Raw genomic sequence first — 17,500 nt, forward strand, 5'->3', positions numbered from 1 at the left:
CCCCGGACGGATATCTCACTTACTTGTTTTCTCCAATAACGAGTACCGCCGAGCGCGAGGAGCGCGGCGCTCCCTGCCGGTCTCCATCTTTTCTCTTGTTCCTTGTACACCAGAACATTATAGTTTTTGACCAATATTCGTGTCCCCTAATAATTGCATGTTCTGTCCGTTTTTTTTTTTTAATTAAATAAAATAAATTATTAATTATTAATTTATCATAAAAATACCTACGAGAAAAAGTGTAGGTGATAAAATTATCTATAAAAAATGTACCGATACTTTTTTTCCTACGAGCCACCGTTTCTGAGATAATAACTATTCAAAAACTTATAAAAACGCGCTAAGTACACTACTACCTCATAGGTGGCGTGGAAACTAACTTTTTGAATCTAACACTAAGTATTGATACATTTTTAATGGATAATTTTACGATCTACAATTTTTGTCCGAGATACTTTTATGATAAAACTTACCTACCGTTTTGCTGAAAATCGCGAAAAACGAATGTGATTAAGTAAGTAAGTAAGTAAGTACGTAAGTAAGTAAGTAAGCAACTAAGTAAGTAAGTAAATAGGTAAGTAAGTAAGTAAGTAAGAAAGAATTACGTTTAAAGATATTTATTTCTCATTAAAAACATAATATTGTCACTTACATGAGAACATAAAAATATGATGTAATAATTTATCCGCCGTTCTTTAGATGTTCAGTACATACATGTTACACATTATAGTACTTATTCTTCTTCACAAAATTTAAGATTACACACTTTTACAGGGCACTGTCACATAACAAACAATTTCAGACATGTGTTTTATAAAAACTTTGAAACAATATAGTCTGATAGGTCACGTTTAAATGTTTTTAGTGACCTAATCTTTTTGAGAGATGAAGGTAGACTATTAAAAAGTGGTGCGCCCTCGTAAATAAACATACGCTTGCCGTAATTTGTTCTTGTCTTAGGTAGTATCAAGTAGCTGGCTCGTCTCGTGCTGCGTTTAGACGTTTACATGTTTAGTTTGGGTGAGTAAGATTGATGTATGATAAGAATTTTGATTTGATTTGAAATATATTTTTTTTTGGAGGTTTTTTATTTGGTTTCGGAGGGAAAATGAAATGTACGTGTCGCGCGTTTATTACTGAACATTATCGTACTCGTTATTAATAAAATAAAAAAAAAAAAAAAAAAAAAAAAAAAAAAAAAACGATTTTTTCTTCGAAGCCGCAATGCATATTCAATATTATGTTATTAATAAATAGTAAAATCAAATCAAAATCACTTTATTCACATATCAGAGAGTTTACACGTTCATATCGTTCGCGTGCACCACACATACGGCAGTCGGCGTCGAGAGTCGAGTCCGTAGCGAACGGTTCGCGACGCCGAATTCAACGCCGCTCAAGTTTTTTCTTGTAAAAAGAGTGAAAAACGCACGCGACAAAAATACAAAAACGCGCACAACACCAACCACCCCCAGCCACAACAACTGCTGCTGTTTTATTATTCTCGTCGTCGTCATCGTCATTCATATTTTATTTAATATATATTTATATTTGAGTAAGTTTGTGAATGCGCGCGATGATAACGACGATGATATAATAACAATACGGTTGTTGGTACTCTCGGGGCAGAGAGCTGGTGTGTCTGTGTCTGTGTTTGTGTCGCGCGTTGTTTTATATGTTCTTTTTTTACAATATAAAAAATGAGACAGACTCACCGCGCTGTGTCGATCGAGCGTTTTCGAGTTTCCCTATGCGGATGATATTTGATTTGGTGATTTGAAAGGTTTTTTGTGATTTCGTTTCTCATAATTCCTCTCTTCACTCTCTCTACAGTATCATACGCTGCGGCGATCCTCGTCACGTTGAAAGCGATCGTGTAAATTTTTTGCGCGCACCAAGACGCCGACTGGGCTTCGACGGTTTCCCTCTGTTAAGATTTTTAACGTGAGGGCCCGCAAGCCGGAACGCGTCGCGCATTTCACGCGTGCGAGACGTTCACGCTCCTCTCAAGCACCGGGCGTCGATCCGATTTGTGATCACGACGTGTACCGATATTAATACGTTGATACCGCTTCTATTGCGTGTCATCATTTTTATTATTACCCGAAGGGACTCTCGTTACTGAACTTTCATAACATACAATCGGCCCATCGCCGATTTATGATTCGTTCAACGCGCACCGTATGCCTTTGAGATATATAGTATACAGTGCGCGAACGGATATCTCACGATATGTTCAAGATGTCATAGTCGCGACGCCCTAAGGGGAGATCGCGACGCATGACGCGCTGAGCGCGACAACAATCGTTGTTTGCAGCAGCTCCCTGGTTGATCCTGCCAGTAGTTATATGCTTGTCTCAAAGATTAAGCCATGCATGTCTCAGTGCAAGCCGTATTAAGGCGATACCGCGAATGGCTCAATATATCAGTTTTGGTTCCTTAGATCTTACTCAGTTACTTGGATAACTGTGGTAATTCTAGAGCTAATACATGCAATCAGAGCTCTGACCAGTGATGGGATGAGTGCTTTTATTAGATCAAAACCAATCGACGGAGGGCCTCGCGTCCGAAGTCGTTAATTTTGATGAATCTGGATAACTTTTGCCGATCGCATGGTCCAGTACCGGCGACGCATCTTTCAAATGTCTGCCTTATCAACTTTCGATGGTAGTTTCTGCGACTACCATGGTTGTCACGGGTAACGGGGAATCAGGGTTCGATTCCGGAGAGGGAGCCTGAGAAACGGCTACCACATCCAAGGAAGGCAGCAGGCGCGCAAATTACCCACTCCCGGCACGGGGAGGTAGTGACGAAAAATAACGATACGGGACTCTTACGAGGCCTCGTAATCGGAATGAGTACACTTTAAATATTTTAACGAGGAACAATTGGAGGGCAAGTCTGGTGCCAGCAGCCGCGGTAATTCCAGCTCCAATAGCGTATACTAAAATTGTTGCGGTTAAAAAGCTCGTAGTTGCATTTGTGCGCCGCGCTGTCGGTGCATCGCATCCGCGGTGATACTGACACGTCTGCGGAGCATATCGTCGGTGAGCCGGCGGTAAAACGCCGGTTCAATATCAAAATCCTATCGCGGTGCTCTTCAGTGAGTGTCGAGATGGGCCGACAATTTTACTTTGAACAAATTAGAGTGCTCAAAGCGGGCTCAAAATGCCGCTTGAATATTTCGTGCATGGAATAATAGAATATGATCTCGGTTCTATTTTGTTGGTTTTCAGAACTCCGAGGTAATGATTAATAGGGATAACTGGGGGCATTCGTATTGCGACGTTAGAGGTGAAATTCTTGGATCGTCGCAAGACGAACATCAGCGAAAGCATTTGCCAAAGGTGTTTTCATCAATCAAGAACGAAAGTTAGAGGTTCGAAGGCGATTAGATACCGCCCTAGTTCTAACCGTAAATATGTCATCTAGCGATCCGCCGACGTTACTACAATGGCTCGGCGGGCAGCTTCCGGGAAACCAAAGATTTTGGACTCCGGGGGGAGTATGGTTGCAAAGCTGAAACTTAAAGGAATTGACGGAAGGGCACCACCAGGAGTGGAGCCTGCGGCTTAATTTGACTCAACACGGGAAATCTCACCAGGCCCGGACACCGGAAGGATTGACAGATTAACAGCTCTTTCTTGATTCGGTGGGTGGTGGTGCATGGCCGTTCTTAGTTGGTGGAGCGATTTGTCTGGTTAATTCCGGTAACGAACGAGACTCTAGCCTGCTAAATAGGCGTCGTCATTTAGGTGTGCGCGGCTTCAGGGTCGCGCAACTCACTGGCGGCGTATTAAAATTCTTCTTAGAGGGACCGGCGGCTTCGAGCCGCACGAGATTGAGCAATAACAGGTCTGTGATGCCCTTAGATGTCCTGGGCCGCACGCGCGCTACACTGAAGGAATCAACATGTTCTCCCTGGCCTAGAGGCCCGGGCAACCCGTTGAAACTCCTTCGTGCTGGGGATTGGGGTTTGCAATTATCCCCCATAAACGAGGAATTCCTAGTAAGCGCGAGTCATAAGCTCGCGTTGATTACGTCCCTGCCCTTTGTACACACCGCCCGTCGCTACTACCGATTGAATGATTTAGTGAGGTCTTCGGACCGACACGCGGTGGCTTCGCGGCCGTCGGCGTTGCTGGGAAGTTGACCAAACTTGATCATTTAGAGGAAGTAAAAGTCGTAACAAGGTTTCCGTAGGGGAACCTGCGGAAGGATCATTAACGTGTAACGGTCGCGTGCGCGAGCGTTGTCGCCGACACGCTTCGCTCACAGCCGACTGTTGACGATGATAACTTCAATCACGTGTCAATCACTGATTATTTTCGCGCTCGCGATGTGCTCTCTGTGCTACGTTGTCGCGTTTGCCGCGCGCGCGCTGACATCTCCCGCCGCATGTGGGGGGTGTCCGGCACGACGTCTCCGGCACGACGCTTCGGCGGGCGCGGTTCGCATGTACGCGACGCGCGTGCGTCTCGCGACGCGCTCATGTCGAGTGCGAAGCGAGTCGAGATCACGACGTACGCGCAATGCGTGCGTCACATAATATTTTGTTACACACAGAGATCGTTCACGTATTTTCTAAATATAAAAAACTATTACCCTGAACGGTGGATCACTTGGCTCGCGGGTCGATGAAGAACGCAGTTAACTGCGCGTCATAGTGTGAACTGCAGGACACATTTGAACATCGACATTTCGAACGCACATTGCGGTCCGTGGAGAAATATCCAGGACCACTCCTGTCTGAGGGCCGGCTGCATAAAAGAATACGACGACGCCGTCGCTGTATGCTGACAACACTGTTTGCGCGCCTAAAAAACGTGTAAAACGAGTGACGGTCTTCGGGCCGGGCTCGGGTAAACCCCGCCGGTTTTCCGGGGCCCGCTCGATCCGTTCGAAAATGTAAAATAAGCCGCAACGCGTGGTGCTGCTCGCGTGCAACGCCGTCTCCGCCTCACGCCCGACGTGGGTCACGGAGACGGGCGCGGTACCGGGGCGCGCTCGTTCGCTGTCACACGCGGATATCTCGTGATTAATTTTAATTAATCTATGCAGAGCTCTCTATGTGAACGGCGTGCGTGGCTGCGCCTTCGGTTCGCGTCCCGTGCGCTGCACGTGTTATTTCGGCCCGACGTGAGCGTGCAAACGAGTAGGCGGACTCGACGTCCGAAGGGCGCTTCGATCGCGGTACGTGCGCGGGTCGACGATACGTCGTTGAGACTTATTGGCGGCGCGCGCACGACGGTGTCGCTGCGCTGACGGATATCGTGTCTGCCTCATACTTTTTATCGTTGGCCTCAGATCAGGGAGGATCACCCGCCGAATTTAAGCATATTAGTAAGCGGAGGAAAAGAAACTAACCAGGATTCCCTCAGTAGCGGCGAGCGAACAGGGATAAGCCCAGCGCCGAATCCCGCGGTCGTCACGGTCGCGGGACATGTGGTGTTAGGGAGGTTCCGCTTTCTCGCGGTCGCCGCTCCCGTCCAAGTTCGTCTTGAACGGGGCCGTTTTCCCATAGAGGGTGCCAGGCCCGTAGCGACGGAGCGAGTCCGCGAGAGGGACTCTCCTCAGAGTCGGGTTGCTTGAGAGTGCAGCCCTAAGTGGGTGGTAAACTCCATCTAAGGCTAAATATAACCGCGAGACCGATAGCGAACAAGTACCGTGAGGGAAAGTTGAAAAGAACTTTGAAGAGAGAGTTCAAGAGTACGTGAAACCGTTCAGGGGTAAACCTGCGAAACTCGAATGAACGAACGGAGAGATTCATCGTCACTCCGGGGCGTACGGCGGCGTGCCGCGATGTGCGCGAGACTCGTGCTCGCGTTCACCGGTCGCCGCCGTTGACGCACCCGGACGGCGTGCACTTCTCTCTTAGTACACATTATGCATCGCGACCCGTTCGTCTGTTCGGCCTAAGCGTTGTCCGGGAGCCGGGCGGCTGCGCGTTCACGCGCACAGCCGTCCGACCGTGACGATCGCCGGCCGGCGGCGGACGGTACTTGTCATGAAACGCGCACGCGTCTCCATCCGGGGACGCGTCCGGCCCGACGCGAGCGAGAGTCGTCGTCGACATCCTGCCCTTGTGCGGATGCTGACGCGACGCCGCTGTCGTCGCAGCCGTGTAGTCTCGGACTGTGCGCGTATCAGTCGGCGATGTTACTGTTTCGGGCACTCGCAGGACCCGTCTTGAAACACGGACCAAGGAGTCTAGCATGTGTGCGAGTCATTGAGTTATGAATTCAAACAGACAAAACTGAAAGGCGCAACGAAAGTGAAGGCGCGCGCTTGTCGCGCGCTCAGGGAGGATGGAGCGTCGGTCGTCAAAAATCGATCTCTCGCACTCCCGAGGCGTCTCGTTTCCAATCAGCGAATGCGGGCGCGCTCTGAGCACAGATGCTGGGACCCGAAAGATGGTGAACTATGCCTGGTCAGGTCGAAGTCAGGGGAAACCCTGATGGAGGACCGTAGCGATTCTGACGTGCAAATCGATCGTCGGAACTGGGTATAGGGGCGAAAGACTAATCGAACCATCTAGTAGCTGGTTCCGTCCGAAGTTTCCCTCAGGATAGCTGGCGTCGACTCGTAACAGTCTCATCCGGTAAAGCGAATGATTAGAGGCATTGGGGCCGAAACGACCTCAACCTATTCTCAAACTTTAAATGGGTGAGAACTCCGGCTTACTCGAACGATGAAGCCGGAGATCTGATGACGGTGCCAAGTGGGCCAATTTTGGTAAGCAGAACTGGCGCTGTGGGATGAACCAAACGTAGTGTTAAGGCGCCTAAAAAACGCTCATGGGACACCATGAAAGGCGTTGGTCGCTCATGACAGCAGGACGGTGGCCATGGAAGTCGGAATCCGCTAAGGAGTGTGCAACGACTCACCTGCCGAAGCGACCAGCCCTGAAAATGGATGGCGCTGAAGCGTTTTGCCTATACACTACCGTTACCGGCAATCGGCGCGTGCGTGTCAAAGCGCACGCGTATTATGCCGTAACGAGTAGGACGTGCGCGGCGGAGTGCGCAGAAGGGTCTGGGCGTGAGCCCGCCTGGAGCCTCCGTCGGTGCAGATCTTGGTGGTAGTAGCAAATACTCCAGCGAGGCCCTGGAGGACTGACGTGGAGAAGGGTTTCGCGTGAACAGTAGTTGCTCGCGAGTCAGTCGATCCTAAGCTCAAGGAGAGATCTTATGTCGATGCGGCGTGTTTATATATATTTTGTGTATATGATAAATAACGCCCTTTGAGCGAAAGGGAATCCGGTTCCTATTCCGGAACCCGGCAGCGGAACCGTTTCAATAATCGTTCTCTCGTTTCTCAAGCGAGTGTTCGACGGGGTAACCCAAAGTGGCCTGAAGACGCCGCCGAGTGGTCCGGGAAGAGTTTTCTTTTCTGCCTGAGCGTTCGAGTTCCATGGAATCCTATAGAAGGGAGATATGGTTCGGAACGCGAAGAGCACCGCATTTGCGGCGGTGTCCGGATACTCTCTGCGGACCTTGAAAATTCAGGTGAGGGATGTACGTGGAGATGTCGCGCCGGCTCGTACCCATATCCGCAGCAGGTCTCCAAGGTGAAGAGCCTCTAGTCGATAGAATAATGTAGGTAAGGGAAGTCGGCAAATTGGATCCGTAACTTCGGAATAAGGATTGGCTCTGAGGACCGGGGCGTGTCGGGTTTGGACGGGAAGCGGATGCGGCCGGTGCCGGGCCTGGTCGATGCTCGCGCGTGTCTCCATCGCAAGGTGGTCTCGCGCGTCGTGCTGAATCCGGACCCGCGTTCCGGCCTTTCGCGGATCTTCCTAGCCGTAAGTCCGCGTCGGTTTCGTCTCGTGCGCGATCGGCGCGGTACTGTACGACCGCCGTTCAACGGTCAGCTCAGAACTGGCACGGACAAGGGGAATCCGACTGTCTAATTAAAACAAAGCATTGCGATGGCCCTCGCGGGTGTTGACGCAATGTGATTTCTGCCCAGTGCTCTGAATGTCAACGTGAAGAAATTCAAGCAAGCGCGGGTAAAATGGTGGAGATAACGGGAGCAAAACAGGCGTGATGTATGTTGTCACGTCTGTTATTAGACAGTCGGTATAGGGTGTTCAGCTGTACTTCAGGGAGCTCACCCAAAAAAGTTGGTCAATTAGCCACCCCATCTCGGTTATCCGAGCAACGGGCGCGGTGGCCTTCAATTGATCTGAAGTAGATGGTTCCGAAAGGTTCCTCGGCGGTTACCCGTCAAACGTGGTGGAGGTAGCTTTACCGACACGGGAGCTATGGGGGAGGGGAGCCCACTGGGAGGCTACCAGTGCCCCTCCATTGGCGTCGGATTCGTAGTGGCTTGGCGCCAGGTGTTGATAGGACAAATGTGGGGAGATTGTTGTCCATTTGTTTGCGTACAGCATATCTCTCAATAGGAGACGGCCAGTGTGGGCTGGGTCCCGATCTCCGCCTCTGGTTCGTATGGGCGAAACGTCTGTGGAGTACCGCGACTGGGGGTGCTTGCCGCCTGGGTTAACAGGCGAAATTGAAGAGTCATAATTGGTTGTCTGTGACCCTCTACGTCTGACCAACGCACTATACCGGGACTGGAGCGAAAGCTGTTGTGCTGTAACCTACCTAGTAGGCGGTGTGCGTTGGGATTCTAGCAGTTAGAAAGGCAGACAGTAAGTACCGCCATCCGACGTCGGGCCGGGTGCGCTGGGGGGCTTGCCAGCCCCCCAGACCCCCCGCCCGGCGATAGCAACTATGACTCTCTTGAGATAGCCAAATGCCTCGTCATCTAATTAGTGACGCGCATGAATGGATTAACGAGATTCCCGCTGTCCCTATCTACTATCTAGCGAAACCACAGCCAAGGGAACGGGCTTGGGAGAATCAGCGGGGAAAGAAGACCCTGTTGAGCTTGACTCTAGTCTGGCATTGTAAGGAGACATGAGAGGTGTAGCATAAGTGGGAGATCGTTCGCGGTCGTCGCTGAAAAACCACTACTTTCATTGTTTCATTACTTACTCGGTTGGGCGGAAGCGGTGCGCGGTCGATAATATCGGCGGGCGTACGGTGTTTCGTTCCAAGCGTGCAGAGTGGCGACGTGGCGGCAACGCTCGTCGCCGTACAACTCCCGCGTGATCCGGTTCGAGGACACTGCCAGGCGGGGAGTTTGACTGGGGCGGTACATCTGTCAAAGAATAACGCAGGTGTCCTAAGGCCAGCTCAGCGAGGACAGAAACCTCGCGTGGAGCAAAAGGGCAAAAGCTGGCTTGATCCAGATGTTCAGTACGCATAGGGACTGCGAAAGCACGGCCTATCGATCCTTTAGTATAAAGAGTTTTTAGCAAGAGGTGCCAGAAAAGTTACCACAGGGATAACTGGCTTGTGGCGGCCAAGCGTTCATAGCGACGTTGCTTTTTGATCCTTCGATGTCGGCTCTTCCTATCATTGCGAAGCAAAATTCGCCAAGCGTTGGATTGTTCACCCATCAAAAGGGAACGTGAGCTGGGTTTAGACCGTCGTGAGACAGGTTAGTTTTACCCTCCTGATGGCGTGTCGTTGCGATAGTAATACTGCTCAGTACGAGAGGAACCGCAGTTTCGGACATTTGGTTCATGCACTCGGCCGAGCGGCCGGTGGTGCGAAGCTACCATCCGCGGGATTATGCCTGAACGCCTCTAAGGCCGAAGCCAGCCTAGCCGAATCCGGCAAGGATATACTCACTGTGGAGCCCCGAGTGTCGGGAGGCTCTAAACAATGTGACTTTACTAGTCGCGTTTTATTCGTAAGACGCGACGTCGAAGCCCATTTGGAACGCGACGAACGGTGCGAGCGGTATTAACACGTGCACCACGGCGTCGAAGTTTCGAATTTACCTCAGTTCGATGTCGGGGCTCGGAATAGTCTGTAGACGACTTACGTTCCTGGCGGGGTGTTGTGCTCGGTAGAGCAGCGTCGTGCTGCGATCTGTTGAGACTCAGCCCTACGCCAGGTGATTCGTCCGAGGACGCATCGTCGCCGAGAAGCAGAGTAGTTGTGTGTGTGTGTGTGTGCAAACAAACAACAGGCCAACATATAATATTATAATAACATAATAATATAAATAATATTATCATGATATTTCGTCGTGACGGACGCGTCACGCGATTTCTCATGATTATAAAATTTTACAATATATTATTATTTATTATAGTTGAAAGACGTGGTTGATGTTGTACACGGCGACTACTCTAATGATAACGAGTACGATCATTTTCAGGTTATTATGTCGAGTCGAGTGTTGTGATAAGTGTACATCGCCGTCGGCGGCGGCGGCGGCGGCTCCGGTGGTGTTGGGCGCGCTGCGCAAATTCCAAAAGCGAGTACGATCGGCCCCAATAGCGGGTACGGTCGATTCCTCAATAGCGAGTACCGCCTAGCGCGAGGAGCGCGGCGCTCCCTGCCGGTCTCCCCGGACGGATATCTCACTTACTTGTTTTCTCCAATAACGAGTACCGCCGAGCGCGAGGAGCGCGGCGCTCCCTGCCGGTCTCCATCTTTTCTCTTGTTCCTTGTACACCAGAACATTATAGTTTTTGACCAATATTCGTGTCCCCTAATAATTGCATGTTCTGTCCTTTTTTTTTTTTTAATTAAATAAAATAAATTATTAATTATTAATTTATCATAAAAATACCTACGAGAAAAAGTGTAGGTGATAAAATTATCTATAAAAAATGTACCGATACTTTTTTTCCTACGAGCCACCGTTTCTGAGATAATAACTATTCAAAAACTTATAAAAACGCGCTAAGTACACTACTACCTCATAGGTGGCGTGGAAACTAACTTTTTGAATCTAACACTAAGTATTGATACATTTTTAATGGATAATTTTACGATCTACAATTTTTGTCCGAGATACTTTTATGATAAAACTTACCTACCGTTTTGCTGAAAATCGCGAAAAACGAATGTGATTAAGTAAGTAAGTAAGTAAGTACGTAAGTAAGTAAGTAAGCAACTAAGTAAGTAAGTAAATAGGTAAGTAAGTAAGTAAGTAAGAAAGAATTACGTTTAAAGATATTTATTTCTCATTAAAAACATAATATTGTCACTTACATGAGAACATAAAAATATGATGTAATAATTTATCCGCCGTTCTTTAGATGTTCAGTACATACATGTTACACATTATAGTACTTATTCTTCTTCACAAAATTTAAGATTACACACTTTTACAGGGCACTGTCACATAACAAACTTTGAAACAATATAGTCTGATAGGTCACGTTTAAATGTTTTTAGTGACCTAATCTTTTTGAGAGATGAAGGTAGACTATTAAAAAGTGGTGCGCCCTCGTAAATAAACATACGCTTGCCGTAATTTGTTCTTGTCTTAGGTAGTATCAAGTAGCTGGCTCGTCTCGTGCTGCGTTTAGACGTTTACATGTTTAGTTTGGGTGAGTAAGATTGATGTATGATAAGAATTTTGATTTGATTTGAAATATATTTTTTTTTGGAGGTTTTTTATTTGGTTTCGGAGGGAAAATGAAATGTACGTGTCGCGCGTTTATTACTGAACATTATCGTACTCGTTATTAATAAAGTAAAAAAAAAAAAAAAAAAAAAAAAAAAAAAAAAAAAAAAAAAAAAAAAAAAAAAAAAAACGATTTTTTCTTCGAAGCCGCAATGCATATTCAATATTATGTTATTAATAAATAGTAAAATCAAATCAAAATCACTTTATTCACATATCAGAGAGTTTACACGTTCATATCGTTCGCGTGCACCACACATACGGCAGTCGGCGTCGAGAGTCGAGTCCGTAGCGAACGGTTCGCGACGCCGAATTCAACGCCGCTCAAGTTTTTTCTTGTAAAAAGAGTGAAAAACGCACGCGACAAAAATACAAAAACGCGCACAACACCAACCACCCCCAGCCACAACAACTGCTGCTGTTTTATTATTCTCGTCGTCGTCATCGTCATTCATATTTTATTTAATATATATTTATATTTGAGTAAGTTTGTGAATGCGCGCGATGATAACGACGATGATATAATAACAATACGGTTGTTGGTACTCTCGGGGCAGAGAGCTGGTGTGTCTGTGTCTGTGTTTGTGTCGCGCGTTGTTTTATATGTTCTTTTTTTACAATATAAAAAATGAGACAGACTCACCGCGCTGTGTCGATCGAGCGTTTTCGAGTTTCCCTATGCGGATGATATTTGATTTGGTGATTTGAAAGGTTTTTTGTGATTTCGTTTCTCATAATTCCTCTCTTCACTCTCTCTACAGTATCATACGCTGCGGCGATCCTCGTCACGTTGAAAGCGATCGTGTAAATTTTTTGCGCGCACCAAGACGCCGACTGGGCTTCGACGGTTTCCCTCTGTTAAGATTTTTAACGTGAGGGCCCGCAAGCCGGAACGCGTCGCGCATTTCACGCGTGCGAGACGTTCACGCTCCTCTCAAGCACCGGGCGTCGATCCGATTTGTGATCACGACGTGTACCGATATTAATACGTTGATACCGCTTCTATTGCGTGTCATCATTTTTATTATTACCCGAAGGGACTCTCGTTACTGAACTTTCATAACATACAATCGGCCCATCGCCGATTTATGATTCGTTCAACGCGCACCGTATGCCTTTGAGATATATAGTATACAGTGCGCGAACGGATATCTCACGATATGTTCAAGATGTCATAGTCGCGACGCCCTAAGGGGAGATCGCGACGCATGACGCGCTGAGCGCGACAACAATCGTTGTTTGCAGCAGCTCCCTGGTTGATCCTGCCAGTAGTTATATGCTTGTCTCAAAGATTAAGCCATGCATGTCTCAGTGCAAGCCGTATTAAGGCGATACCGCGAATGGCTCAATATATCAGTTTTGGTTCCTTAGATCTTACTCAGTTACTTGGATAACTGTGGTAATTCTAGAGCTAATACATGCAATCAGAGCTCTGACCAGTGATGGGATGAGTGCTTTTATTAGATCAAAACCAATCGACGGAGGGCCTCGCGTCCGAAGTCGTTAATTTTGATGAATCTGGATAACTTTTGCCGATCGCATGGTCCAGTACCGGCGACGCATCTTTCAAATGTCTGCCTTATCAACTTTCGATGGTAGTTTCTGCGACTACCATGGTTGTCACGGGTAACGGGGAATCAGGGTTCGATTCCGGAGAGGGAGCCTGAGAAACGGCTACCACATCCAAGGAAGGCAGCAGGCGCGCAAATTACCCACTCCCGGCACGGGGAGGTAGTGACGAAAAATAACGATACGGGACTCTTACGAGGCCTCGTAATCGGAATGAGTACACTTTAAATATTTTAACGAGGAACAATTGGAGGGCAAGTCTGGTGCCAGCAGCCGCGGTAATTCCAGCTCCAATAGCGTATACTAAAATTGTTGCGGTTAAAAAGCTCGTAGTTGCATTTGTGCGCCGCGCTGTCGGTGCATCGCATCCGCGGTGATACTGACACGTCTGCGGAGCATATCGTCGGTGAGCCGGCGGTAAAACGCCGGTTCAATATCAAAATCCTATCGCGGTGCTCTTCAGTGAGTGTCGAGATGGGCCGACAATTTTACTTTGAACAAATTAGAGTGCTCAAAGCGGGCTCAAAATGCCGCTTGAATATTTCGTGCATGGAATAATAGAATATGATCTCGGTTCTATTTTGTTGGTTTTCAGAACTCCGAGGTAATGATTAATAGGGATAACTGGGGGCATTCGTATTGCGACGTTAGAGGTGAAATTCTTGGATCGTCGCAAGACGAACATCAGCGAAAGCATTTGCCAAAGGTGTTTTCATCAATCAAGAACGAAAGTTAGAGATTCGAAGGCGATTAGATACCGCCCTAGTTCTAACCGTAAATATGTCATCTAGCGATCCGCCGACGTTACTACAATGGCTCGGCGGGCAGCTTCCGGGAAACCAAAGATTTTGGACTCCGGGGGGAGTATGGTTGCAAAGCTGAAACTTAAAGGAATTGACGGAAGGGCACCACCAGGAGTGGAGCCTGCGGCTTAATTTGACTCAACACGGGAAATCTCACCAGGCCCGGACACCGGAAGGATTGACAGATTAACAGCTCTTTCTTGATTCGGTGGGTGGTGGTGCATGGCCGTTCTTAGTTGGTGGAGCGATTTGTCTGGTTAATTCCGGTAACGAACGAGACTCTAGCCTGCTAAATAGGCGTCGTCATTTAGGTGTGCGCGGCTTCAGGGTCGCGCAACTCACTGGCGGCGTATTAAAATTCTTCTTAGAGGGACCGGCGGCTTCGAGCCGCACGAGATTGAGCAATAACAGGTCTGTGATGCCCTTAGATGTCCTGGGCCGCACGCGCGCTACACTGAAGGAATCAACATGTTCTCCCTGGCCTAGAGGCCCGGGCAACCCGTTGAAACTCCTTCGTGCTGGGGATTGGGGTTTGCAATTATCCCCCATAAACGAGGAATTCCTAGTAAGCGCGAGTCATAAGCTCGCGTTGATTACGTCCCTGCCCTTTGTACACACCGCCCGTCGCTACTACCGATTGAATGATTTAGTGAGGTCTTCGGACCGACACGCGGTGGCTTCGCGGCCGTCGGCGTTGCTGGGAAGTTGACCAAACTTGATCATTTAGAGGAAGTAAAAGTCGTAACAAGGTTTCCGTAGGGGAACCTGCGGAAGGATCATTAACGTGTAACGGTCGCGTGCGCGAGCGTTGTCGCCGACACGCTTCGCTCACAGCCGACTGTTGACGATGATAACTTCAATCACGTGTCAATCACTGATTATTTTCGCGCTCGCGATGTGCTCTCTGTGCTACGTTGTCGCGTTTGCCGCGCGCGCGCTGACATCTCCCGCCGCATGTGGGGGGTGTCCGGCACGACGTCTCCGGCACGACGCTTCGGCGGGCGCGGTTCGCATGTACGCGACGCGCGTGCGTCTCGCGACGCGCTCATGTCGAGTGCGAAGCGAGTCGAGATCACGACGTACGCGCAATGCGTGCGTCACATAATATTTTGTTACACACAGAGATCGTTCACGTATTTTCTAAATATAAAAAACTATTACCCTGAACGGTGGATCACTTGGCTCGCGGGTCGATGAAGAACGCAGTTAACTGCGCGTCATAGTGTGAACTGCAGGACACATTTGAACATCGACATTTCGAACGCACATTGCGGTCCGTGGAGAAATATCCAGGACCACTCCTGTCTGAGGGCCGGCTGCATAAAAGAATACGACGACGCCGTCGCTGTATGCTGACAACACTGTTTGCGCGCCTAAAAAACGTGTAAAACGAGTGACGGTCTTCGGGCCGGGCTCGGGTAAACCCCGCCGGTTTTCCGGGGCCCGCTCGATCCGTTCGAAAATGTAAAATAAGCCGCAACGCGTGGTGCTGCTCGCGTGCAACGCCGTCTCCGCCTCACGCCCGACGTGGGTCACGGAGACGGGCGCGGTACCGGGGCGCGCTCGTTCGCTGTCACACGCGGATATCTCGTGATTAATTTTAATTAATCTATGCAGAGCTCTCTATGTGAACGGCGTGCGTGGCTGCGCCTTCGGTTCGCGTCCCGTGCGCTGCACGTGTTATTTCGGCCCGACGTGAGCGTGCAAACGAGTAGGCGGACTCGACGTCCGAAGGGCGCTTCGATCGCGGTACGTGCGCGGGTCGACGATACGTCGTTGAGACTTATTGGCGGCGCGCGCACGACGGTGTCGCTGCGCTGACGGATATCGTGTCTGCCTCATACTTTTTATCGTTGGCCTCAGATCAGGGAGGATCACCCGCCGAATTTAAGCATATTAGTAAGCGGAGGAAAAGAAACTAACCAGGATTCCCTCAGTAGCGGCGAGCGAACAGGGATAAGCCCAGCGCCGAATCCCGCGGTCGTCACGGTCGCGGGACATGTGGTGTTAGGGAGGTTCCGCTTTCTCGCGGTCGCCGCTCCCGTCCAAGTTCGTCTTGAACGGGGCCGTTTTCCCATAGAGGGTGCCAGGCCCGTAGCGACGGAGCGAGTCCGCGAGAGGGACTCTCCTCAGAGTCGGGTTGCTTGAGAGTGCAGCCCTAAGTGGGTGGTAAACTCCATCTAAGGCTAAATATAACCGCGAGACCGATAGCGAACAAGTACCGTGAGGGAAAGTTGAAAAGAACTTTGAAGAGAGAGTTCAAGAGTACGTGAAACCGTTCAGGGGTAAACCTGCGAAACTCGAATGAACGAACGGAGAGATTCATCGTCACTCCGGGGCGTACGGCGGCGTGCCGCGATGTGCGCGAGACTCGTGCTCGCGTTCACCGGTCGCCGCCGTTGACGCACCCGGACGGCGTGCACTTCTCTCTTAGTACACATTATGCATCGCGACCCGTTCGTCTGTTCGGCCTAAGCGTTGTCCGGGAGCCGGGCGGCTGCGCGTTCACGCGCACAGCCGTCCGACCGTGACGATCGCCGGCCGGCGGCGGACGGTACTTGTCATGAAACGCGCACGCGTCTCCATCCGGGGACGCGTCCGGCCCGACGCGAGCGAGAGTCGTCGTCGACATCCTGCCCTTGTGCGGATGCTGACGCGACGCCGCTGTCGTCGCAGCCGTGTAGTCTCGGACTGTGCGCGTATCAGTCGGCGATGTTACTGTTTCGGGCACTCGCAGGACCCGTCTTGAAACACGGACCAAGGAGTCTAGCATGTGTGCGAGTCATTGAGTTATGAATTCAAACAGACAAAACTGAAAGGCGCAACGAAAGTGAAGGCGCGCGCTTGTCGCGCGCTCAGGGAGGATGGAGCGTCGGTCGTCAAAAATCGATCTCTCGCACTCCCGAGGCGTCTCGTTTCCAATCAGCGAATGCGGGCGCGCTCTGAGCACAGATGCTGGGACCCGAAAGATGGTGAACTATGCCTGGTCAGGTCGAAGTCAGGGGAAACCCTGATGGAGGACCGTAGCGATTCTGACGTGCAAATCGATCGTCGGAACTGGGTATAGGGGCGAAAGACTAATCGAACCATCTAGTAGCTGGTTCCGTCCGAAGTTTCCCTCAGGATAGCTGGCGTCGACTCGTAACAGTCTCATCCGGTAAAGCGAATGATTAGAGGCATTGGGGCCGAAACGACCTCAACCTATTCTCAAACTTTAAATGGGTGAGAACTCCGGCTTACTCGAACGATGAAGCCGGAGATCTGATGACGGTGCCAAGTGGGCCAATTTTGGTAAGCAGAACTGGCGCTGTGGGATGAACCAAACGTAGTGTTAAGGCGCCTAAAAAACGCTCATGGGACACCATGAAAGGCGTTGGTCGCTCATGACAGCAGGACGGTGGCCATGGAAGTCGGAATCCGCTAAGGAGTGTGCAACGACTCACCTGCCGAAGCGACCAGCCCTGAAAATGGATGGCGCTGAAGCGTTTTGCCTATACACTACCGTTACCGGCAATCGGCGCGTGCGTGTCAAAGCGCACGCGTATTATGCCGTAACGAGTAGGACGTGCGCGGCGGAGTGCGCAGAAGGGTCTGGGCGTGAGCCCGCCTGGAGCCTCCGTCGGTGCAGA

The 17,500-nt window shown here is 49.8% G+C and overlaps 5 non-coding genes and 1 pseudogene across 5 annotated transcripts in view; all 6 read left to right on the top strand.

Annotated features, from left to right (window-relative positions):
- Positions 1 to 2,321: 2,321 nt before the first annotated feature.
- Positions 2,322 to 4,226, top strand: LOC126977646 (small subunit ribosomal RNA). The gene has a single exon (XR_007732320.1). It is a non-coding gene; the product is annotated as a small subunit ribosomal RNA (ribosomal RNA).
- Positions 4,227 to 4,602: 376 nt separating this feature from the next.
- LOC126977566 (5.8S ribosomal RNA) lies at positions 4,603 to 4,759 on the top strand. Its single transcript, XR_007732239.1, has one exon. It is a non-coding gene; the product is annotated as a 5.8S ribosomal RNA (ribosomal RNA).
- A 539-nt stretch (positions 4,760 to 5,298) lies between these two features.
- Positions 5,299 to 9,981, top strand: LOC126977744 (large subunit ribosomal RNA; annotated as a pseudogene).
- Positions 9,982 to 12,748: 2,767 nt separating this feature from the next.
- On the top strand, positions 12,749 to 14,653 carry LOC126977673 (small subunit ribosomal RNA). The gene has a single exon (XR_007732347.1). It is a non-coding gene; the product is annotated as a small subunit ribosomal RNA (ribosomal RNA).
- A 376-nt stretch (positions 14,654 to 15,029) lies between these two features.
- LOC126977567 (5.8S ribosomal RNA) lies at positions 15,030 to 15,186 on the top strand. The gene has a single exon (XR_007732240.1). It is a non-coding gene; the product is annotated as a 5.8S ribosomal RNA (ribosomal RNA).
- A 539-nt stretch (positions 15,187 to 15,725) lies between these two features.
- Positions 15,726 to 17,500, top strand: part of LOC126977701 (large subunit ribosomal RNA) — a 3,975-nt gene continuing 2,200 nt past the window's right edge. Inside the window, exon 1 of the ribosomal RNA XR_007732372.1 lies at positions 15,726 to 17,500. This exon is cut by the window's right edge and continues 2,200 nt beyond it. This is a non-coding gene — a ribosomal RNA (large subunit ribosomal RNA).

Source organism: Leptidea sinapis, chromosome 45, assembly GCF_905404315.1.
Source record: "Leptidea sinapis chromosome 45, ilLepSina1.1, whole genome shotgun sequence".
Lineage (NCBI taxonomy): Eukaryota > Metazoa > Arthropoda > Insecta > Lepidoptera > Pieridae > Leptidea > Leptidea sinapis.